Consider the following 25,020-nt stretch of genomic DNA (forward strand, 5'->3'; position numbering starts at 1 on the left):
GTGTTTCAAGAGGCACCGTATCGAAGATTTCTATCGCATACAGGGAACGCAGAAGAACATGACCCAATAAACCACAACGCATATGCAAATGTGTGGTGAGTATCATGATGGCAGTCACTGAAGAGGATTGTGAGGAAAAAAAGAGGAAGACAGCTCCAAAAGCCACCAAAGGACTGTGTGTCGCACTCGTGGACCCTGTCACCAGCAAAAGAACACAAACGGAACTCCGTTAGCAGGAATTTTCATGGCGAGCTGGAATTCCAAAACCGATCATCAGTGATGACAAAGTCCTTAAACAGGTACAGATGCTGCCGAATCCATAAAACCTGGGTTCTGCAGCGTTGGAAGAATGTCATTTCGACGGTCCTGTTTCACAATGTTTCCAACATCTGCCGGTATTTACGTCCCAAGGATGAAACGTGGTGGGGGCTCGGTTGTGATATGGGCATCTACATGAAATGGTTCAAATGGCTCTGAGCATTAAGGGGACTTAACATCTGAGGTCGTCAGTCCCCTAGACTTAGAACTACTTAATCCTAACCAACCTAAGGACTCACAAACATCCATGTCCGTGGCAGGACTCGAACCTGCGACCGCAGCGGTCGCGCGGTTACAGACTGAAGCGCCTAGAACCGCTCGGTCACAGCGGCGGCGGAACTAGATCCTGGTATTCCATTGGCCTCATAGTTAATTTACGAGGTCGCATTTGTGCCAAGAAATATGTGACCAGGAACAGGTCCATCCCACGAAACTGTGTTTGTTCCCAAATAGAGACGCTCAGTTCTAAGACCGTTGAGCCCCTATTCACAAAGCCCGCATCGTCCAGGACCGGTTCCTTGAGCACGCGTATAAACTGTCGCCCCTCGCGTGGGCACCACAGTCCCCAGAACTCTGTATTATTCAGCCTTTGTGGTCTATTTTGGAATGATCGCTATCCTTCTCCGTCATTATTGCGTCAACTTGCCATTATTTTGCAGAAATAATGGTATCAGATTCCCTCGAAGACCACACGGGGCCCGTATTTAAACATTCCGAGACGACTGGAAGCCGATTTTACTGCCGTATGAGCTACTCTGAAGTGTTCTGTTTTTGATTTTTGCACGTTTTTGTCAACCGCCTGTATGTCTTGAGGCACGTCGCACAAATTACTTAGATTATATTCATCCATTATTTCACAATGAGAGCACTTATCGACTTCCAATACACTTTAATTTTAAATGTTTTCGAAACATTTTTGGCTGTCACCGCCGGCCGGAGTGGCCGAGCGGTTCTAGGCACTTCATTCTGGAACCGCGCGACCGCTACGGTCGCAGGTTTGAATCCTGCCTCGGGCATGGATGTGAGTGATGTCCTTAGGTTAGTTAGGTTTAAGTAGTTCTAAGTTCTAAGGGACTGATGACCTCAGATGTTAAATCCCATAGTGCTCATTGCCATTTGCACCAATAGCTGTCACCTCTCTCAATATAGTGAATCGAAAAACGTTACCCCCTCTCTTAACTTTAATACGTTATAAATACTTCGAAGAAGAAACTGTTCCTGTAGTTTGAATAAAGGACAGGCCACACCCGTCAGCAATAAGGGCAGCAGAAGTCACCGACGAAACTGGCCTGTACTATCGTTGACATCCATCTAGTTCACAACCTCAGAAGAAGAGATACCGATCTCAAGCATAACGCCGTATAATATATGAGAAACTATCAGCCTCGATTGCGGTAATGAAATAAACCTTTACCTAGGTTTCAGCTCCAATAATTGAGCCTCCTTCAGATATACCTCAATCTATAATTTGTTTAAGAGGGCATGGTCTATAAATAAAACTGAAACAGCCTAAATAGCCGTAGTCCCCTTTAAAAAATGCGGTACAAAAGGTGACTACGCCTATTCAGGCTGTAGACCATGCCCTCTTAGACAAATTATTGATGCAGGTATACCTTCTGAAGAAGGCTCAATTAATGGGGCTGAAACCTAGGCAAAGGTTGGTTTCATTACCGCAGTCGAGACTGATAGTTTCTTATATATTAGATTATCACGATTGCTGACTGTACTGCAATGTTGAAAGTACAATAAAGCGTTATCTTGAAAAACGAAAAAACATGATCTCCTCAATTCAGACCAGTACACGTTCTCAGAACGTCGGTAATGTGAAGCACGAACTGCTCTTTTCTCACATGACATACCTACAGCCATGGATCAAGGCTATGGTACTGTGGTGTACGGTAAGGTGTCAAAGTTGAGTGACTATAGGAAGATACAAGACGACATAGACAAAATTTCTAGTTGGTGTGATGAATGACAACTAGCTCTAAATATGGAAAAATATAAGTTAGTGCAGATGAGTAGGAAGATCAGGTATGTAATATTCGCATAGGTTATTAGTAGTTTCCTGCTTGACACAGTCAAGTCGTTAAAATACGTGGATATAACGCTGCAAAGCGATATGAAATGTAATGTGCACATGAGAAGACGAATGGTCAACTTCGGTTTATTGGTAGGATTTTGCAAAAGTGTAGTTCACCTATAAAAGAGACCGAATTCCACATGCTACTGTGACATTCGTGCGTGCTGCTAGAGTGTTTGGGATCCGTACCTTGCCAGATTGATGGAAGACATCGAAGCAATTCAAGGGCGAGCTGCTAGATTTGTTACCGGTAGGTTCGAACAAAACGTGAATGTTACGGAGATGCTTCGGGAACTCATATGGGAACCCCTGGAGGGAATGTGACGTTCTTTTCGAGCAACACTATCGAGAAAATTTAGAGAACAGGCATCTGAAGCTGACTGCCGAACGATTCTGCTGCTGCCAACAGACATTGCGCGTAAGGACCATGATGATAAGTTAGGACAAATCAGGACTCATGCGAGGGCGTTTAGACCGTCCTTTTCCCTCGCTCCATTTTCGAGTGGAACAGGAAAAGAAATAACTAGTAGTGGTACAGGGTACCCTCCCCCACGCACCGCGCGGTGGCTTGCGGAGTCAATGTAGATGCACATGTAGATCTAGGGGCGTATGAAATGCGTATAGCATATAAACAAACAGCCTTTGATTTAACTGCATAGACGGACCATATCTCTAATAAGATAATACGATTAATAATTCAGAAGCAACTAAGGACCCACATAAACATAAGAATTTCGATTCTTGTAATAGAAGGCAAATCCGTTGGATGGAGGGATGGATGGATGGATGGATGGATGGATGGATGGATGGATGGATGGATGGATGGATGGATGGGTGGATGGGTGGATGGATGGGTGGATGGATGGATGGATGGATGGATTCAAAACTCTCAGACGCTGAGCAGCTTGATCATTAGCGTCCTTTCTCGGGATCGTCGTAATGGTGTGTATTTCTTATGGTTCAAATGGCTCTGAGCACTATGCGACTTAGCTTCTGAGGTCATCAGTGGGCCTAGAACTTGGAACTAATTAAACCTAACCAACTTAAGGACATCACACACATCCATGCCCGAGGCAGGATTCGAACCTGCGACCGTAGCGGTCACGCGGTTCCAGACTGAAGCGCCTTTAACCGCACGGCCACACCGGCCGGCGTGTATTTCTTATAAAAAAGAAAAACAAACCAGTATAAATGCAGCCATAGTAATAAAAATTTCACATACATCTCGAGGATATCTGTCCATACCGTTGTCACACGATGGTAGTATAAATGAAACAGTGGATGACACTCGGATAGTTGGTTGTTTGCAAAACTAATGGGTTGAGCCAATCACTCAAAAACACATTAAAATTTTCGTCCAGTTAAAATGGGAAGGAGTCCCGATGCCACAAAAGATGTAAATAATGTACTTGCTATTGTTTCGTCGTCGCCAAAAACTGAGGGAAAATCTTTTGGTGGAGAAAATGCATCCCCCATCAGCACACAAAACACAAGACGTCAGAAAATGACGTCACATGAGTGTGATGCTACAAACACTGGAGGTTTGGCACCGAGTGAACTAAGGACAACTATAAAATTGAGTGTTTGGCCTCACTGGACGTGAGGCTCCTTGCGGGGCAGGTCCGGCCGCCTCGGTGCAGGTCTTACTTCATTCGACGCCACATTGGGCGACCTGCGCGCCAGATGGGGATGAGATGATGATGCTGAAGACAACACAACACCCAGTCCCCGAGCGGAGAACGACCCAGCCGCGAATCAAACCCGGGCCCGTAGGACGGCAATCCGTCACGCTGACCAGTCATCTATCGGTGCGGACACGACAACTATAAAATTATACAAATACATCTGCCATTTGCATATCTGACTTACACTAACACGACGTTACAGGATACTGATGTTAGTTTCACCTGATACCGGTATGTAAGCGGTTCTATCTTAAGGAATAGAACCAAAATGTTGTCCTCGGAGGCGAGTGTTCATCAGAGACATCAATATCGTCAGCAGTGTCCCATGGAAGTGTGATAGGACCGCTGTTATTTTTTTGTATAGACAAATGAACTGGTGGACAGGTTAAGCATTAGTCTATGGCTGTATCCTGATGATGCTGTGATTTACGAGAAGGTGTCGGCCTTGAGTGACTAGGAAGATATAGGATGATTTAGACAAAATTTAGAATTGGTGTGATGAATGGCAACTAGCTCTCAATGTTAAAAATGCAAGTTATTGCAGATAAGTAGGAAAAAGAATCCCATAATGTTCGAATGTAGCACTAATGGTGTGCTTCGTGACACAGTCACGTCGATTAGAAACCTGGGAGTTACTTGCAAAGTGATATGGAATGGAATGGGAAGTAGGGAAGGCCAGTGGTCGACTTTGGTTTATCGGGACAATTTTACGAGAGTGTGGTTCATCTGTAAAGGGAATCGCATATAGGACGCTAGAGCGACCTGTTATTGAGTACTGCTCGAGTGTTCGGGATAACCAGTAGGTCGATTTAAATGAAGACACTGAAGCAATTCAGAGACTGGTTGCTACATTTGTAACTAGCAGTTTCAATCAACACGAGAGCATTATGGAGATGGGTTGGAAACTGTAACAAGAGTCCCCGGAAGGAAGGCGACTGAGCAGTTGCATCGATGTGCCGCTTGGACTAGAATCAGCTTATAGACCAAGGTCAAAGATATTGTCCCTACGCAAGCCTGCAGGGTTGCCACATCTTGCAAAGAAAATAAGTCTCATTACTTTATTGTCGCACCTCCTATCTACACTCATGTTCAGAAAAGAACAGAACACCTTGAACGACTAGGAAGTTCATATTCACAGTACATGTACATTAGTATGTTCTGCACGTGTCATGTTGCCTAGAAGGCACAGGGTCCGCATGGACCATGGTAACTTGTTCCTTGCGTGATGGTATCGACACGTATAAGGTGCAAATGGCGTCCTGTGGTGTAGCCATCCAGGCTGCATTCACCTGCTTCCAAAGTTCATCAGTGGCAGTTGGCATTGGGTCACAGCACTGCACCCGTCGTTTCGCCATATTCCACACATTTTCGACTGGCGACAAATCTGGTGATCTGGCGGGATGTGGAAAAAGGCTGACATCCTGTGACACCATTAAGTCACATGTTCGTTCCGCAACATGTGGTGGTGCATTGCCTTACTGAAAAATGGCGTCTGCGATGTTGCTCAGAAAGGGTATGGTTACAGGTCGCAGTATGTCATTCACGTAGGTCAGACTGGTCACAGTGGCCTGAAAGAGCACCATCTGTGACTTGTGGTTGTACCCAATAGCAACCCACACCGTAAGACCTCGATTTGGTGCTTTATGTCTTGTCCGAATGCAGTCAGTGTGATGCCGCTGCCCCATTTACAGCGAAACAAACTCCTGCCATCGTTTTCAAACAAACAGAAAATGGATTCGTCCGAAAACACTCTCTGATACCATTCCTCTACCCAGTGACGTGTTTCCGTGCATCATTACCATCTAGCTTGTTTCTGAAAGTTCGTCGAAGGTAGGCTGAGAACTGGACCACACACCTGTAACCCTTGCAGTAACAAACGAGCATGGACTGTCACCCCTGATGGTATAAAATGTGTTAAGTGTTTCACTAGAGCCGAGGAGGACGCAGATCTGTCCTACAGTGCCATTCGGATGAGGCGGTTAGTCTGTGCAGTGCGACCTGACCATCCCGTCGTGTTCTACGGTCTTCCGTTAACCATTCCGCACACACTCGTTGTGTTGCCGAAACACTTCGTCGCACACAAGGAGAAATTTCCCGGATCGATGCATCTTATTTCCTCATGCCAATAATGCACGCTCTTTCGTAGCATCTTGGATTTCTGATGGTTCAAATGGCTCTGAGCACTATGGGACTTAAAATATGAGGTCATCAGTCCCCTAGAACTTAGAACTACTTAAACCTAACTAACCTAAGGACATCACATACATCCATGCCCGAGGCAGGATTCGAACCTGCGACCGTAGCGTTCGCGCGGTTCCAGACTCAAGCGCCAAGAACTGCTCGGCCACCACGGCCGGCTTGGATTTCTAATGTGCATGTTCTGCGAATATAAGCGTCCTATGTTTAGTCGTTCAAGGTCTTCTGTTTTTTTTTCTGAACACAAGTGTATGTAGATGTAGATGTGAAAGACATCAATACTTTCACAAACAGGCGCAACACGGAGACAGACCGTCGCCTGACGTCATCGACCCTCCTTCGCCTTCCTCTTCCAGTAGAGCCGGCCGCGGTGGTCTAGCGGTTCTGGCGCTGCAGTCCGGAACCGCGGGACTGCTACGGTCGCAGGTTCGAATCCTGCCTCGGGCATGGGCGTGTGTGATGTCCTTAGGTTAGTTAGGTTTAAGTAGTTCTAAGATCCAGGAAACTTATGACCTAAGATGTTGAGTCCCATAGTGCTCAGAGCCATTTGAACCATTTTTCTTCCAGCAGAGACGCAGCTAGAGCGCCCTTCGCACTGTCTATCGGGAGGCCTGATCGCTCGCAGTTTCCTTGGGAAGCGGATTGCTGGTTCGCGCCCAGACAGCACTTGCAGCGGGGTAACCGAATCGGGTGCAAGTAAACACTTGTTAATTAGTTCTGCCAGCACCTGGAGTCCTCTCCCCCTGCCGCGCTTCCGCGCGAGTGGAAATAATTGGTTCGCCCCGTTAGTCAAACAGCGCTGCAGGATATTAAGTGGGGGTGGCGGGGGCGGGTGGTGAGACCGCAGCTATAAACACCGCCAATTAGCGGGCAGGCTCCGCGTGAGCGCTCGGAGTGGCCAGTAGCAGGGCTGAACTAGACCACTGTGCGTTTCTGGACATTATCACAATACTCATCCACGTCTTCTGGGACAAACACAGAAAAAAATATTTCACTACTGTCACACAGGATGCAATAGGAGGAATGTTCAGTGCTCATGGATACGACGGGGACTATCACTTGAAATTAAAGTGTCCAGCAAACAAGGGCTATCAAGTGTGTTCGTTAAGAGCTAGCCGGCCGTTGTGGTCGAGCGGTTCAAGGCGTTTCAGTCTGGAACCGCGCGACCGCTACGCTCGCAGGTTCGAATCCTGCCTCGGGCATGGATGTGTGTGATGTGCTTAGGTTAGTTAGGTTTAAGTAGTTCTAAGTTCTAGGGGACTAATGATCTCAGCTGTTAAGTCCCATAAAGCTCAGAGCCATTTGAACCTTAAGAGCTAGGAGCAGTTGTTCAGTACATGTGGTTCATCGTAGTGAAGATGAATTACTGCACACTGTTCTTCAGCTATTCACTTTACAGCCCGTGTTTACTAGACCTTTTTGCTTCGAATGATCATTTCTGTCATTTCCGTGAAAATTATCACTCCTGGCACACTCTGTGTAGTTTTGAGTGGTGCGTTCTAGACGAAAGATGTAAAACCCAGTAGGACTGTCCTGAACGAATCTGAACTCCATTAACGAAAAGAACGACAGCTTGGGGCATCAAGGACAAAGGTTTGAGATTTGGTGCTACACTGATGACCCAAAACGTCACGACCATGTTCTTAACAGCGTGTCGGTCGACCTTTGAAACTCGATTGTGAGTGGTCCGGATCCCACTAGTCCTTGGTAGCATTTCGCAGATATGTTGCACCAACTGTCAATACACAGGTCACGCTGTTCCCGTTGGTGTGTTCTGAGACGATCTGCCCCTCACAGCGTCACAGATGCAGTCCACCACATTCAGATCATGCGAATTTGGTAGTCCGGATATCGAAGTGTGTTCTCTATCGTGCTCCTCAAACCATTATGGCAGGTTTCTGTCCTTTTGACAGGCCAACGGCCTTGAAGCAGTGGTAACACCGGTTCCCATCAGATCACCGAAGTTAAGCGCTGTCGGGCTGGGCTAGCAGTTGGACGGGTGACCATCCGGTCTGCCGAGCGCTGTTGGCAAGTGGGGTGCACTCAGCCCTTGTTAGGCAAGCTGAGGAGCTACTTGCTTGAGAAGTAGCGGCTCCGGTCTCGTAAGCTGACATACGGCCAGGAGAGCGGTGTGCTGACCACATGCCGCTCCATATCGTTTGATGCCTGTGGGCTAAGGATGACACGCCGGCCGAGCGGGACCGTTGTGCCTTTATGGTATGTTCTGGCGGAGATTTTTGTCCTTTTGACACGGACAGCTATCCTGTTGATACATGCCATCGCCGTCGGTGAAGAAATCAAGCATGAACGGTCCCTCGCAGGCCACAGTGCCCACTATACAAGGTGAATCACCTCAAACCTGCATAGGAGTCACAACTGAAATGTACAGTGCTATTGATGTGCGATTGTCACAGAATGGATTGGTTGTCAGGGGCTCGTGTTTTTAGCGAATTAACAGATCGTAATAATACATAGTGCATTTTTCTGCAAACATATACTTTCTAAATGGGGCAATGCTACTGGCATTAGGAAACCAAATGTTGGGAAAATTATTATGCCAGTGAGGTCTGTTGCAGGATTCTAGTGCGAGTCATTTACGAGATATCATAATTTGAAGAGTTCCAAAAAAATGGTTCAAATGGCTCTAAGCACTATTGGACATCACACACATCCACGCCCGAGGCACGATTCGAACCTGCGACCGTAGCAACAGCGTGGTAGCCGGCCGCGGTGGCCGTGCGGTTCTAGGCGCTCCAGTCCGGAGCCGCGCTGCTGCTACGGTCGCAGGTTCGAATCCTGCCTCGGGCATGGGTGTGTGTGATGTCCTTAGGTTAGTTAGGTTTAAGTAGTTCTAAGTTCTAGGGGACTGATGACCACAGCAGTTGAGTCCCATAGTGCTCAGAGCCATTTGAACAGCGCGGTTCCAGACTGAAGCGCCCAGAACCGCTTGGCCACAGCGGGCGGCTGAAGAGTTTAAACAGCGACTCTTGTACAATAGCTATGGTAGCAAACAGAACAACATAAGTGCGCACCGGTACACTAGTTATGTGGATTCTCTCTAATAACGAGACACCATCGCAGGTTGTGTTCAAAATGAGGACCGACAGCGGTCATATGCCGTTACAGTCTGGCATGGAACGACTGCTGCAGACGTGCTAACTGTTCACCGGAGATGTCCGATCTGGCTGCAGTAATACATCGTTGCATATCAGTGTAGGTGGTATGACCTTGCAGACAGCGTCCTTCTGCTTTTCCCATAGAAAGGAAGTCTACAGACACCAAGTTCTGGGAACGGGGCGACTAAGGAACAGGTCCTCTGCGTCCCATCCATCGATTTGGAAGAATTTGTGAAGCCATGTTGTACTTCTTCGTGCAGTATGGGCTGGAAAGCCTTCATATTTGGCCCACAGTTACCTTCTCCTCTGTGGAGGAACATCTTCTAACTCCCATGGGAGATGGTCTGATAGGAGACTGCGACACTTACTCGTGTTCAGAGTTCCGCCTATGGAGAACAGGGCTACGAGCTGATGTTTCACTATACGAAGCCACCCTTGTACGCCCCACGAACGCTGACGTTCCACCTGGCGAAGCCAACAGGGATTGACAACAAACCAACGGTGCCTCTTTGTGCGGTTTACTTGGTCATGGCTTGATCACTATACATGATTTATGATGCATCTAGAGTACCCTGTCGTAATACCCGTATAGAGAAGTTAACACGATTCTCATAATCGGCTCCATGCAGCTCTTGATAGAGAGAGATGTGAGAGGGATGGAACGTACGTCGCAGGAGAATGTATAGAACACTTGCCTGACTCATGTCACCTCCTCGCGCGATTGGCCGAGAGCTAACGTGCGGACAACTGCAACAGCAGCAAGAACATTAAATTCCTCCTCCTCTGTCGTCAGTTGTTTCCTTCGGTTAGCGTGTCAAGACTTTCACGTAACTGGTTGAAGAGGTTGATAAATAATTGCCGAGATGGTTGATGTCTACTGGGATATCTTCCCGTACAAGAACGAACTGCATTGTTCCTGCAGTGTCTATACACCACGGGCATTACGGCGTTTTCTGCATTGGTAAGTCCCATCGTCCACTCACGTCCTATTGCTTGGACTGTCACACGCTAAAGCCCGTCTCACACGGAGCAAGATTCGCTGTAAGTTTTCTTGCTGGCTCGCGCGGCGGCTACCTTGCGGGCTCCGTCGTCTGCTAGCGGGCTACCTTGCTGGGAACCCTGTAAGATTTCCAGTATATGTCCGGTGCTATTTCTCTTGCAAGGTTCCCTGCGCGCTACCTGCGTTGGCGAATCATGAGGCGTTTCGTTTGTGACGTCAGACGCGGAAAGTTTGGGCGGGACCCCTTTGTTGATAGTCGCTTTTCTGCTGTTGTGAGGTGCGGTAGAAGTTCTTATAATTATTAAATAATGGCACCGCAGTGGTCCAAGGAAGCGATTGAAGCACTGATATGTACTTATAGGGAAGAACAGTGTCTGTACGTCATGAAAAGCGCAAACTATTATAATAAACACTTGCATGCAGAGGCACTCGAAAGAGTTTCAAATATCAATACATCCATTCGTACAAAATTTCCAAAGGATGTACGATCTACTATCCTAAAAAATAAAGTCGTATATAACAGTCATTATTGGTATTTTTTTTTTTGAATAATCCATTTGGAGGGTACGATGAATCAACTTTGGCTACTCTTCATTGTATTAGATTTCTTCAGTTTCCAAATTTCCTTCATCCTTTTAGAGTGTTGTTCCATTTCTTCTTGAGCACTTTCGTCTAGTTATTTTCTTTCTCTCCTGAAATTCTGCCTTTTGAACTGCCTTTCTGAAATGTGTTCTGTTTTCTATTGTGTGTATTGTAACTCCAGCATTTTCAATGTCCTTTTCAGTCTCTATGAACCATGCTGGCTTGGATTTGTAACTATTGAGTAATGTGAATATCCGCTTGGTTAGTCTGTTGTTATCCATTCTGAATATATGTCCAAAAAACTGTAGTCTCCTCTTCCTCATTACATCAGTTAGTTTCTCCGTTTTCAGATATAGCTCTCTGTTTGGTCTTAACCTGTATTCAGCATTATCGTTTCTTTTGGCTCCCAGTATTTTCCTTAAAATTCTTCTTTCGACCTTCTCTAGTTTCTCAAGATCTCCATTTCTTGTTAGTTTAAGTGTTTCTGCCGCATAGAGAGCTTCAGGTCTGGCCACTGTTTGGTAGTGCCTTAATTTCGTGTTTCAGGACAAGGATTTTTTATTATAAACGTTTTTTGTCATATGAAACACTCTTTCCATTTTGTGCACTCTAGTTTCTATAGCTATCTTTTCTTTGGCATTGTATGTAATCCACTCCCCTAGGTATTTAAAGGAATCTGTTTTGTGTATTGTGCTGTTGTCAACTGCAACATTTTGAGGAGCATCACAGATGTTTGTTATAAGCTTTGTTTTTTCATAGGATATTTGTAGTCCTACTTTGGCTGCTTGTTTTTGTAGTTCCCTTATTTGTTCTTGGGCATTGTCTAGTGAATCTGTAATCAATGCCATGTCATCTGCGAAGGCTAAACAGTCGACAGTGATCTTCTTTGGATTTCTCCCTAGTTGAATCCCTCTAGTATTGATGGCCTTCCTCCATTCTCGAACTACCTTCTCCAAGACACAATTGAAAAGCAGAGGTGACAGACCATCTCCCTATCGAACACCTGACTTTATTTCAAACGATTTTGAGAGCTCTCCCCTAAATTTTACTGTCGATTTTCTATTTGTCAAAGTACCTTTAATTATTGCAGTTGTTTTAGCATCGAGTCCCAATTCTTTTAAGATATCAAGCAGTGTATTTCTGTCAATTGAATCGTAGGCTTTTTTTAAATCCACAAAAGTAATTACATATGTTAAGTTCCTGATTTTCCTCATTTCTATTATTGGTATATATATAAAATCAAACAGTAATGAAATAGTGATACTTTTCGAACAAAAGTAGGTGTTATGCGAATTAACCTCAACTTTTTATGAAGCAGGGAGAACACACCTTTTACAGCGTTTCTCCTCTTAATCCAGTTTTTCGTCCATTCTTTCTTTCTTCTTCTCTCATTAGCACGCATTTCTGCATCGTTTAGCACCAAAACAGCTAATAACGCCAGTTTGCTCTGAACATATGTACCTGAAGCAGCCATCTTCGTTCGATACAACATGCAGCCGATCACAACACAACTAGCTGCCGATCTTGCACCGTGGGAGAGCTTCGGCATGGAAGATAGCCGGCTCCTTTCCCTGCAAGCCGGCAGGCATGCACGCCATCTCGCAAACTTGCAGCGAACCTTGCTCCGTGTGAGACGGGCTTAACTGACTAGCAAGAGGCAATGCACTCACGGAACACACAAGCACACAGTAAGCAAATACAACAACATCGTACCTAGTAACTATGCGTGTTGAATAGCACAAACATGTCTTGTTGTTGAAACTTTGCTCGTAACCGACGCTCACTAGAATCTGCAACAAACACCACTCACTTACTTTTTGTTTGTTAATGTCATTAGCCATTGTTCCATTGTGTGTTTGTATAAAAAATAAACTAAGTATTTACAACCTGTTTATTGGATAAGAATGCGAGCCCCTGACTACCAATCATTTCTGTGACAACCGCACATCAATAGTCCATTCCATTTCCGCGATATATATGATCCACGTTTTAGGTTATTCGCCCTCTGTAGAACGCAGGTGTTGTTTCTTGAATTACTATGACAGGCTTCATGGAAAGCCCAGCTAAAAGTATAGCATAATATTACTCCCACCGACGTACGTCCTCAGAGCAAGTATTCGTCTGGACAAACAACATTATTGTCGAGAACAGGTGACACGTGTCCGTCGATCCACGGTCCAGTCTCGATGGTCTCATGCCAACTGCTATCATAAATGGTGGTAGCGGTAAAGTGGTAGGGGCAGTCCGCTGCAGAGCTCAACGTTCAACAATGAGCGCTGAACAAAACAATTGTCCCTGCACCGTCATTGTATTCTGACGTTACAGCTGCCAGATATCTCCGCCTCGGACGGTCACCGTCTTAAAAGGGGTGACCAAAAAGTTTCCATTTCAGGGCTTTAGTGCTGCGGCATGTATGCAACGTATTCAACGCAGCAAGAATCGGATGCGGGTTACGTATGCACCGACATATAGACAGGGGTTTAGTGTGGCGCTCGTGTCTCTCCGACGTACACTATGTGATCAAAAGTATCCGGACACCTGGCTGAAAATTACTTACAAGTTCGTCGGGCCCTTCATCGATAATGCTGGAATTCAATATGGTGTTGCCCCACCCTAAGTCTTTATGACAGCTTCCTCTCTTTCAAGCATACGTTCAATCTGGTGCTGGGAGGTTTCTTGGGGAATGGTAGCCCGTTCTTCAGGGAGTGCTGCACTGAGGAGAGGTATCGATGTCGGTCGGTGGGGCTGGCACGACGTCGGCGTTCCAAAACAACCCATGGGTGTTCTATAGCATTCAGGTGAGGACTCTCTGCAGACCGGTCCATTACAGGGATGTTATTGTCGCGTAACCACTCCGCCACAGGCCGTGCATTATGAACATGTGCTCCATCGTGTTGAAAAATGAAGTCGCCAACCCCGAATTGCTCTTCTACGGTGGGAAGCAACAAGATGCTGAAAACATCAATGAAGGCCTGTGCTGTAATAGTGCCTCGCAAAACAACAAGGGGTGCAAGCCCCCTCCATGAAAAACACGACCATATCATAACAACACCGCCTCCGAATTTTACTGTTGGCACTACACAGACTGCCAGATGACGTTCATCTGGAATTCGCCATACCCTCACCCTGCCATCGGAGCGCCACATTGTGAACCGTGATTCCTCACTCCACACAGCGTTTTTCCACTTTTCAATCGTCCAATGTTTACGCTCCTTACACCAAGCGAGGCGTCGTTTGTCACTTGAGCGTTATGTGTGGTTTATGAGCAGCCGCCTATCATAGTACTTGCAGTTGACCCTAAAGCGGTATTACGACCCAGTTCAACTGTGGGCGGTCTCTGTCAGTTAACAGATGAAGTCGGTCTGTATGCTTTTGTGCTGTACGTGTCCCTTCACGTTTCCACTTCACTATCAGTAACAGTTTACCTAGGGATGTTTACCAGTGTGAAAATCTCGCATACAGACGTATGACACAAGTGACATCCAATCACCTGACCATGTTCGAAGTCAGTGAGTTCCGCGGAGCCTATTCTGCTCTCTCACGATGACTACTGTGGTTGCTGATATCGAGTACCTGGCTGTAGGTAGCAGCAAAATACACCAAATATGAAAAACGTATGATTTTGGGGGTGTCCGGATAATTTTGATCACATAGTGTACGTGGGGTAGATGCAGAAACGTGTACTGCGGTGACGTTATTACTAAATGTCCAAACCGGACCAACGTTCTGTTATTATTTTCTTGACTACCTAAGGACAAAAACCGGTATACACTCATGCTGTTGCTCCGTGCTAACACACATCCCTATGTAGCAAATCTAATGTAAATGTTACGCCAACTGAAGTGGGAGACACTTGAGCACTAGCACTACGGTACTAATCTCTCCCGTGGCCCCATTTCACCTTCACGCCTTGAAAAAAGGCCTTTGAAGGGTCGACGATTCATGTCGGACGAGTATGTGCAGCAGCCAGTAAGCACATCTTCATGCAGCAGGACAGAGTGTTTTATCAAACGGATATCTGCAAACTGTTGCGTCGGTGGGATGATTACCTCAATGCTCCCGTTGATTTTGCCTCTTTGGCACACCGATTTTGGACTGTCAACCTTCGAAAGGAAACTTTTTGATCGGTCCGTACATGACGACTCTTGGACGTCCAATGCCTCTTCGACACCACGTGGTTTCACAGGCTTTCAACCACTTTGCATGGATGCTAACGACAGTAGCACGCGTGCATTCGACCAGCTTTATTCCGAGGTGCTGGGCCGTGACCATCTGCCTTTTAGCAAAGTTACTTGTGCCAGAGGATTTCAGCATTTGCGACCCGTGTCACCCTAGAGTGTTTCCCCATTTAACTCTTGCTCCACTTACATACTTTCCTCACCACATCATATATCCATAACGCCACCAGATGGCATTCGCTCTTAGGGTGAGCATGAAACCTGTTGGTTGATCAGTGTATGTAATAGTTATGGTTACAAATCTAACCTCTACGACTAGATGAATCATTGGCCAGCATCTACTTCATTTCCCCGATGGTGCAGTTCCCGCTTATAATGTGGTAGTCAATGAAAATTTCAGTAAGGGGTGAGGAGTGCTCAGATATCCCATGCGTCAATTCGAACGATAATGTGCCTGAAAGATCTCCGTTATTTGTCGCGGTGTTGCTGCTGAACTGGGATCCTGCGGCAGAGCTGGCCACGTGGTGAGGATGGGCAGAGTTCACCGGGAATGGCAGGTGGGTCGGGCCGTGCCATCTGGCCTGACGACCGCTAGCCGCCCGCTGAATGTTTGATCAGGCGGCGCGCGCACCGGTGAACGCAGCTGCGTCAAACATTCATTGCGCCGGCCAGGGCACAGATTTCCGCCGGCAGAGAGCGCTGTTGTCGCCGCGTCTCCAGGTAGCCGCCGCCGCACCGCCAGCGCCCCCTGGCTGCGGCGACAGTGCGAGATTTCCCACAGGGCTCCGTGCTGGGACCAATGTTTCTCTACAGGAACACTCCGAACGACAGTGCAGGGACCTCCGTTGCCCCTCTCACCTTCTTCAGCTGCTCATAACTTTTATACATCAGCTCGCCGAATAATAGATTAGTCACTCCTTTAAAAGAGCAAACTGGTCACATTGGAGTGTTGCGGGTGGTGTAGGAGTGGAAACAGGCGACTATTTGACCTCCACTGCTGGTGTGAATCATGGCAGTGAAGTGGTGTGTGTGTGTGTGTGTGTGTGTGTGTGTGTGTGTGTGTGTGTGTGCGCGCTCGCGCGCACCAGTCGCTTGTATAGACAGAGAATAGCAAGATAGGTCGACGTGATAGTCCTGTGTGCCTACTGGAAAAGCTGCATCATTTGCAGCCAAGTGACTTGGTATACCCAAACAGATCGTACTTCAATACTCTACTGGTTCCTGTGACATCTGATTTAATGCCTATCAGCTACTGTAACTGCCCTGAGGTGGTTCCCGTCAGCTCAACGAAGTTAAGCGCTGTCGGTCTGGGCTGGCTACTGGATGGGTGACCATCCGGTCTGTCAAGCGTTCCTGGTAAGCGGGATGCACTCAGCCCTTGTGAGGCAAACTGAGGAGCTACTTGACTGAGAAGTAGCGACTCCGGTCTCGGAAACTGACATAGGTCGGGAGAGCGGTCTGCTGACAACATGCTCCTCCATATCCGCATCCAGTGACGCCTGTGGGGTGAGGATGAGACGGCGGCCGGTCGGTAACGTTGGACCTTCATGGCCCGTCGGAATGAGTTTAGTTTTTTTTTGTGAGTATTCGCGGATTCCATTTTCTGTACCTTTTGAGAATCGAAGCGTGTCAATTATTGTACACACACACACACACACACACACACACACACACACACACACACACACTTGGAATGTTCATCAGTAGGTGTAGAATCATTCCCGAACGCGGCTGATCACGCCTATGTTTCTGCACCTCCTCATGACGCCATAATACCTTTACCCATAGCCCAACGGTATGCCTATCAGCCGCATCATTGCCGCAAGCTTTTGTGGATAATCACCACAGTTTCCTTCACCGGAACCAAGAGTTGAGTTATAGAACGTTGCTTGTAACGAGCGTCTTATGTACAAACCATATTGAAAGGTCACTACGGCCCCGTCACCTGTCGGAAGTGTTTGAAATTTCGTTCAAGTGAAGAACAAACATCTAATTTAAAAGCACCTGAAATGTGGTTTTCATATATATATATATATATATATATATATATATATATATATATATAAGCGGTTTGCTGACAACATGACCCTCCATATCCACATCCAGTGACGCCTGTGGGCTGAGGATGAGACGGCGGCTGGTCGGTACCGTTGGGCCTTCATGGCCTGTTCAGGTGAAGTTTAGTTTAGTTCTTAGCTACTATAACTGTTTTACTTATCAGCTGGTAAGATAGTTAAGTATGTTACATCACAAACGATTCATCTGAATGTAGGGTAACACCACACCATTTACACTACCAAGCAATTTCACTTCTTTTTCCTTATGAGAGGCTCATAACACACATTATTGTGCTATTTTTTTCCATATCGGAGTTTTTTCTTCGGGAAATGAGGGCATGTGTTTGTGTCAATATTCATGGGAGTGGTACTCTCTTATGGTCACCTGTCAACAGAGCTCTGTTAGCTATGCACTTTCTAACCGTTAATATGCAACGTTACTCCTGAATCTGTAGCAAGCATTATTCTTCATCTATTTTTGAAACAAGAACTGCTCGCTTTTGTCCACAATTCCAATTCCCGAAAAAGAAATCACTTACTTCATTATCACTAAAAGAACATAATCAAGAAGCTTCTTTAAGCCCACCTCATCATCACCACGAACTATTAGGTTTGTGAACAGGTTCGCAGCGTTATTGTTTTTCATGTTGACATTCCGGTTGCTACAAGTTTCTTTATCGAGCGTAATTTTTTTTTTTCACTTCACTATTGCTATCTGGGTTCACACATTGTCATTTTGTCGCTTGGAGATAGGAAGTGGAGCTGCGGAAGCTAGCAAATGAGATTCCAAGTGGAGAAATGGGAACATTTCCGACATATTTTTCTTTTTGGGTTCAATAGAAGGGTGATAGCATTGGAGGCAGCCGTAAATATTTGCGCCACGTATGGGGATAATTCCACTGGGGGATCGTTTTGACATTAGTGACTCTCCAGGTTCAGGAAGTCCCTCAGTATTTGATGGAAATCGTTTAAATGCAGTAGTACACAATGATCCAAATCAGTGCACTCGAGCCGCGCGGGGTAGCCGCGTGGAGTAAGGCGACTTGTCACGGTTCGCGCGGCTCCCCCCGTCGGAGGTTCGAGTCCTCCCTCGGGAATGGATGTGTGTGTTGTCCTTAGCGTAAGTTAGTTTAAGTTACATTAAGTAGTGTGTAAGCTTAGGGACCAATGACCTCAGCCGTTTGGTCCCATAAGACCTGACCAAAAATTTCCAAAATTTTCCAGTTCACTCGAGAATTGGCAAATGTGATAAACTGTGATCACTGCACCATCGTGCGACATTTGCATGCAGTGGGATATGTTCAAAAATCGGGTGTATGTGTACCGCATACCCTAAGCCAAAATCTCAAAAATCAGCGGATGGATATATGTGCATGGCTGCTCGCTCGTCAACACTTGTCTCGTGAACAACACCAGCCATGGCTACCCCGTATCGTTACAAAACGGTTATAATTGTTCTAAGCACTATGAGACTTTAACATCTGAGGTCATCAGTCCCCTAGAACTTTGAAATACGTAAACCTAACTAACCTAAGGACATCACACACATCCCTGCCCAAGGCAGGATTCGAAGCTGCGACCGTAGCAGCCGCTTGGTTCTGGAGTGTAGCGCCTAGAACCGCTCGGCCACGGCGGCCGGCTGTATCGTTACAGTGACGAGAAAAACGGTGTCTACATGCTAGCATAAGAAAAAGGAAGGAATACTGGAGCCTAAACGAAACAGCAGCTCCTCGTACAAGAACTCGGGCGCATTCACCGTAGGTAGTGCTATGCGCCTGGTGGAACAGCGACGATGTGGTGTGCTACAAATTGCTTCCCCAGGTGGAACTGTCACTGCTGACATTTACGGTCAACAGCTTAGACGTCTTGTAGACGCAGTCCAAGAAGGACGGTCAGGAGGTTTGCATGAAGTGACGCAATTCTACGACAAGCCCGCCCGCATTTTGCTAATCTGACGGAAAACACTATTCAATAGTTGGGTTGCGAAATCATACCGCACCTACCTCATTCGCCTGGTTTTGCACTGTCAGATTTTCACTTTTTCCGCTCCCTGTCGGACAACCTTCAAGGAACTTCCTTTCCCGATGAAAATGCTGTCCGATCATGGTTCGACGAGGTCTTCACCTCAGAAACACGTGGTTTCTACATTCGAAGAATCGGGAAGTTACCCCAGCGTCGTCAGGCTGTTGAAAATAGTGAAGAACAGTTTGTTATTGATGACTCAAGTCACTGTTGCCTGTATTTGTTGTGTTTATTAAACTCATGGAAAGACACTACAAACTTATGCACCAATCTAATATTTTGTTCGCCATGTTGTTGCTTACAAAGGTTAGCTAACGCGCGACGCACATGGATTGTGCTCCGTTTTACTATACATTTAACAGCTATCTCTTAGGTAGGGGCTGAACTTTATGGATTGATATTGTGCAACGAGTGCTTGCGATTTGAGCTTGTACGATTAAAATTCTGTAGCAGTTTCATTCTATTCAAATTCGTCACTTGATGCAATTGGTTTAGCTAAGAACCGGCGGAGCAGGGAGATCGTAACCAACAGAGGCGGAAAGGAACGTCACGCCATGTCAGTGACTAAATGTTTTAAATATTACACGAATTGTTGCTGTTAGAGAATGCAATCTCATCCACTTTCCCCGTGCGGCGTCGGCGACTCAATGGACGTTTGCAGACTTATACCTAGCATTGCAAGCGCACCACATAGGGCCGCATGTATTCAGTGGGCCAAACAGTATGGATACTGACTGGAAGCCTTAGTGTCGTCCAACATTTCTACAATATATGCCTTTTCACATGAGGCAATATGCCGAGTGCTTCACCGATCCATTGCCGGCCTTGGTGGCCGAGCGGTTCTAGGCGCTTCAGTCCGGAACCGCGCGGCTGCTACGGTCGCAGGTTCGAATCCTGCCCCGGGCATGGCTGTGTGTGATGTCCTTAGGTTAGTTAGGTTTAAGTAGTTCTAAGTCTAGTGGACTCATGACCTCCGATGTTAAGTCCCAGAGCCATTTGAACCATTTTGAACCGATCCAATGACAAGCGGTGTTAACAAAAATTTTTGTATGTCAAATACACTTGTACTAATTAGGAAGGTATTTCAAATTGAAATCAGTAACGTCTCACAACTACACTTTCGCAATTATCTCGCTAACTCGTACTAGTTGGAATAATACTGCCTATAAGGTGATATAAGAAGGTCGTTCAATAAGTAATGCCCTACATTTTTTTTTCTCAGAACTTATTTATTGTTAAGAGTCAGAATTTGGTGACAATATACATCAGCGTGTCTTGCCCATGTCATGTTTTCCTACGTAGTCTCCATCTCGTTCTATGGCCGTGCGCCAACTTTGTGGAAGTCCATGTATTCCCTGCTGGCAAAAGTTCTTATCCTGTAGGCCTAGCCATGTTTTCACTACATGACTAAGGCTCTTGACATCTTTAAAGTGTGAACCCCGTATAGAATCTGTTGTGGCGTAACAAGACAGCTACGCCACACTGAAGTAGCTGAAAGGCACGCGTAATCTCACGTAGGCTAGATAGAGGTCTGAAACAGGATACGTAATGAATGGTAGCAAGAAAAGTACGTAGCTGCTTTAATACTTAACTTTTAATCCTTCATGTGAATACAGCATTCCTTGATGATACAAGTGAGACTCTATCTTAAAATGGTTAATGGCGCCTTGCTAGGTCGTAGCCATGAACTTAGCTGAAGGCTATTCTAACTGTCTCTCGGCAAATGAGAGAAAGGCTTCGTCAGTGTAGTCGCTAGCAATGTCGTCCGTACAACTGGGGCGAGTGCTCGTCCGTATCTCGAGACCTGCCTTGTGGTGGCGCTCGGTCTGCGATCACACAGTGGCGACACGCGGGTCCGACATGTACTAAATGGACCGCGGCCGATTTAAGCTACCACCTAGCAAGTGTGGTGTCTGGCGGTGACACCACAGAATCTTTAAGCGGCCCAAAGAGATAGATATCCGAGTGTGCTGGTCTCGACTGTAGGGCGGATGAGGCATTGATGTCCAGTACAATTTAGCGATGTGTTCCCGGGTTCTCAGATTTGTGTGTGGGCATGCACTATCGTGTTGGAGCAAGATTTATGCTGGATTCTTGTCCGATAGAACACGTCGAAAACGGTTCTTTAGCTTACTGAGAGTCTTCACGTACGCCTCTGAATTGATGGTTGATCCTCTTGGCATCACATCCACGAGAATGACGCCATCACAATCCCAGAAGACTGTCACCATAACTTTTCCGGCAGAGGGGGCTGTCTTGAATGTCATCTTTTGCGGTGAATTAGGATGAAGCCACTCCATACACTGCCTTTTGTTTCCGGCGCAAAGTGGTGCACGCAGCTTTCGTCCCCCATAACGATCAGTGGCAGAAAGGCCTCTCCGTCGGTTTCAAAACACGCCAACAATTCAGATGGAATGGCCTTTCTTTGAATCTTTTGGTCCGCAGCGAGCATTCGTGGAACCCATCGTGAGCACCTCTTTGAATATCGCAGAGTCGCGACAACTAGAGCCAATTGTCGTGTTGTGGTGCGCCGTGCAGCATCCTCACGGTTCGTCTGGAGCAGTGGCTGTGACAGGACGTGCCGAGCGTAGCTGATCATGGAGCTCAGTTTCCTTATATCCTGAGGCTGTAACTTTCTTTACCCATCGCCCAACTGTCCTCCTGCAGCATCGCCATACACTATACACAAACGTTTATGGATGTTCACCACGGCTTCTTTTACTGCATACAACAATTCAATAACAGCGCGCTGCTTGTAACATGAGTCGTATACTAACGTCATTTTGACGCTGTACTATGGCTCTTCCATCTGCCAGAACGGTTCGAACTTTACCGGCGCACAGAACAAACATCAAAGGTGAAGCACCAACAAGGACGTTTGTCTATGTATATCAATGACCTTTTAAAAAAATGCAGAGCATTACTTATTGAACGACCCTCGTACTAGTGTCAGTTTTCGTTATTACGATGCACTCCGTATAAATACTTACTTGCTTACATGGAAGATACTGACAAATCTGGTCAAATCTATTAGAGCTCTGCGCCCATGTGTGTCCTCTCTCTCCGTCCTCTCCGAATTTTTCCTTCAGTCAACAGTGTTCTGACTGGTTTGATGTGGCGCGCCATGAATTTCACTCCTGTGCCAATCCCTTCATCCCAGAGTGGCACTTGCAATCTACGTCCTCAATAATTTCCTAGGTTTATTCAAACATATGTCTTCCCCTACACTCTAAAATTGCCTCTAGTACCACTAAAGCAATTCCCTGATGTCTTAGCAGATGTCCTATCACCCTGCCCCTTCTCCTTTTGTTCTCTTATATTTTCTACACATTCCTTTCCTCTCCGATTCTGCGTAGAATTCCCCATCAGTCCGCCTGATTTTCTTCTGTGGCATTTCGAAAGCGTCGATTTTCTTCTATTCCAGCTTTTCAACTGTCCTTAATTCACTACCATACAATCGTGTACTCCAAACCTGCTTTCTCAGAAATTCAGAAGTATCTTCGTCATATTAAGCCTTGTGTGTGATACTGGTGTATTTCTGTCGGGCCGGAATTTCCTTTTCGCCATTGCTGATCTGACTTTTACGCATTTCTTGGTCCAGCCATCATGAGTTAATTTGTTGTCTGGGTAGCAGAATTCCCTAACTTCCTGTTCCCTAATTCTGATGTTATGTTCTTCGCCGATCTCATTATTGCCACTTCTCATTACTTTAGTTTTCCTTCGATTTACTCTCAATCCATATTCTGTACTCATTAGACTGGTCAATCCAGTCAACAGATCCTTCTTCACATTTACTGCGGCCGGTAATATCGTGAGCAAATTGTAATCATTGCTATCCCCTCACCCTCAATTATAATCACGAACATTTCTTTTATTTCCGCCATTGCTTCTTCGATGTACAAATTGGACAGTAGGGACTAAAGACCCCATCGCTGTGTTACACCTATTTTTAACCCGAGAACTTCGTTCTTTGTCTTCGAGTCCTTGTCTTCCCTCTTGGTTCTTGTTGATACTCGGTATCGCCAGCCTTTTGCCGTAGCTTACTCCTGTTTTTATTAGAATTTCGAAAGTATTGACCGCTTCAGATTGTCGAACACTTTTTCCAGGTTCACTAATCTTATGAGCGTATCTACATTTTACTTCATTCATGCTTCCATTATCAACCCCAACGTCAGAAATGTCTCTCTGGTGCCTTTGCCTTTCCTAAGGCCAAACTAATAGTCATCTAACAGATCGTCCGTTTTCTTCTCCATTCCTCTGAACGTTATTCTTGTCAGCGGCTTGGATGCATAAGATGTTAAGCTGATCGTGCGATAATTCTAGCACTTGTTTGATCTTACTATCTTCGGAATCGTGTGAATGATACTATTGCACAAGTCTGATAGTACGTCGTCAGTCTCATTGATTCTACACACACCTCGGTACGGCCCTGAACGCTCCGCAGGAGTTTCCAGAGAGTTAAACTAGATGTAGATACACACGGTGTGGAAAATGAAACTGGTATGAAAAATATTTCGTTTCCTTTAAGATAGGCAACCCGATTTACATCTTATTCCCGTGATCTACATCTACATCTACATCCATACTCCGCAAGCCATCTGACGGTGTGTGGCGGAGGGTACCCTGAGTGCTTCTATCGGTTCTCCCTTCTATTCCAGTCTCGTATTGTTCGTGGAAAGAAGGATTGTCGGTATGCTTCTGTGTAGGCTCTAATCTCTCTGATTTTATCCTCATGGTCTCTTCGCGAGATATACGTAGGAGGGAGCAATATACTGCTTGAGTCCTCGGTGAAGGTATGTTTTCGAAACTTTAACAAAAGCCCGTACCGAGTCATTGAGCGTCTCTCCTGCAGAGTCTTCCACTGGAGTTTATGTATCATCTCCGTAACGCTTTTGCGATTACTAAATGATCCTGTAACGAAGCTTGCTGCTCTCCGTTGGAACTTCGCTATCTCTTCTATCAACCCTATCCGGTACAGATCCCACACCGCTGAGCAGTATTCAAGCAGTGGGCGGACAAGCGTACTGTAACCTACTTCCTTTGTTTTCGGATTGCATTTCCTTAGGATTCTTTCAATGAATCTCAGTCTGGCATCTGCTTTACCGACGGTCACCTTTATATGATCATTCCATTTTAAATCAGTCCTAATGCGTACTCCCAGATAATTTATGGAATTAACTGCTTCCAGTTGCTGACCTGCTATTTTGTACCTAAATGATAAGGGATCTATCTTTCTATGTATTCGCAGCACATTGCACTTGTCTACATTGAGATTCAATTGCCATTCCCTGCACCATGCGTCAATTCGCAGCAGATCCTCCTGCATTTCAGTACAATTTTCCATTGTTACAACCTGTCGATACACCACAGCATCATCTGCAAAAAGCCTCAGTGAATTTCCGATGTCATCCACCAGGTCATTTATGTATATTGTGAATAGCAACGATCCTATGACACTCCCCTGCGGCACACCTGAAATCACTCTTACTTGCCCGCATCTCGTGGTCGTGCGGAAGCGTTCTCGCTTCCCACGCTCGGGTTCCCGGGTTCGATTCCCGGTGGGGTCAGGGATTTTCTCTGCCTCGTGATGGCTGGGTGTTGTGTGATGTCCTTAGGTTAGTTAGGTTTAAGTAGTTCTAAGTTCTAGGGGACTGATGACCATAGAAGTTAAGTCCCATAGTGCTCAGAGCCATTTGAACCATCACTCTTACTTCGGAAGACTTCTCTCCATTGAGAATGACATGCTGCGTTCTTTTATCTAGGAACTCCTCAATCCAATCACACAA

General features: G+C 46.0%; 1 pseudogene; it reads left to right on the forward strand.

The window, feature by feature from the left end:
* The first annotated feature begins 8,192 nt into the window (after positions 1-8,192).
* LOC124551576 lies at positions 8,193-8,310 on the forward strand (annotated as a pseudogene).
* Positions 8,311-25,020: the final 16,710 nt, after the last annotated feature.

This window comes from Schistocerca americana, chromosome 9, assembly GCF_021461395.2.
Source record: "Schistocerca americana isolate TAMUIC-IGC-003095 chromosome 9, iqSchAmer2.1, whole genome shotgun sequence".
Classification (NCBI taxonomy): Eukaryota; Metazoa; Arthropoda; class Insecta; order Orthoptera; family Acrididae; genus Schistocerca; species Schistocerca americana.